Raw genomic sequence first — 279 nt, forward strand, 5'->3', positions numbered from 1 at the left:
TTCCAGTCATCTTGTTTAAAACAATATTGCACCTCTGGGATGGGCACAAAAAAAAAAAAAAAATGAAGCCTAATTATATGCAAACTGCATTTACTGTTATATTTATATTTTTTGTACTCTCTAAACTTGGCACTTTGATCTGATATTCTGATCCAACAGCAAGAGCAGTCATTAATATCATTTTTTGTTCAAACAGGAACTTCTTTTGCTAAGCGTGGACGTTTTATTTATTTTGCAAACGTTTTGGTGCAGATAGTAAAAAGGGAAATCACTCTGTAA

This window comes from Babylonia areolata, chromosome 3 (assembly GCF_041734735.1).
Source record: "Babylonia areolata isolate BAREFJ2019XMU chromosome 3, ASM4173473v1, whole genome shotgun sequence".
Classification (NCBI taxonomy): Eukaryota; Metazoa; Mollusca; class Gastropoda; order Neogastropoda; family Buccinidae; genus Babylonia; species Babylonia areolata.